Source organism: Trachymyrmex cornetzi, unplaced genomic scaffold (assembly GCF_001594075.2).
Source record: "Trachymyrmex cornetzi isolate Tcor2-1 unplaced genomic scaffold, Tcor1.1 scaffold3005, whole genome shotgun sequence".
NCBI lineage: Eukaryota > Metazoa > Arthropoda > Insecta > Hymenoptera > Formicidae > Trachymyrmex > Trachymyrmex cornetzi.
Genome location: NW_017297698.1, coordinates 1 through 723, shown reverse-complemented (window position 1 = coordinate 723; position 723 = coordinate 1). Strand labels below are relative to the sequence as shown.

The following is a 723-nucleotide window of genomic DNA, read 5'->3' as shown; positions in this document are numbered from 1 at the left end:
TAAAAATCAGAAAAACGATATATTTCGCAACATCGAGGCGTGGAGAAAAAATATCGTGACAGAAAAGGCGAACCAAAATAAGGACGAACAAGCGACAGCCGAAGAGAAAAAAGATCTACCAAAATTCGACTCGACGACTGATAGAGATAAAACTAACACTAACGTTTCGCAAACGTCTAGTATTTTTGAGAACTCTACAACGCACGTACTGGCAAAAGAGGTAAATTCTGAATTTACGCATACATTTCCTCTCTCACGCTCACCTACGCCGAAAAATGAATTCACTGGAAGTTTTAAACGCCTTACATCATCTCAGTGTCCGACATGCGGGGGTCTATCCTGCCGACCGACTGCCGAGGGTGTGGACGGAGTCGACTGCCATTGTCGCGAACACAGACGATCACGATCGACCTGGCCAGCACTGGGTCGCCTTTTACATCGACGAATGCGGTACAGGAACATATTTCGATAGCTACGGCTTGTCGCCCTTGGACTCAAGATTCCTCTTACGACTTCGCCGAAACTCTATCACGTATCGCTGGAATACGACGACGCTGCAAGGAATACTTTCTTAAACTTGCGGACAATACTGCTGTGTATTTCTATATTTTATATGTAATGGTTATAATCTTAGCCAGTTTCTTAGTCCGTTTACCTCTTATTATAAACGCAATGATCGATTGATCGCACAGTTATTTCATAAATTTTTTCTTCGTTGTAAAC

The 723-nt window shown here is 42.9% G+C and overlaps 1 pseudogene; it reads left to right on the top strand.

The window, feature by feature from the left end:
* The first annotated feature begins 10 nt into the window (after positions 1-10).
* Positions 11-684, top strand: LOC108762477 (uncharacterized; annotated as a pseudogene).
* Positions 685-723: the final 39 nt, after the last annotated feature.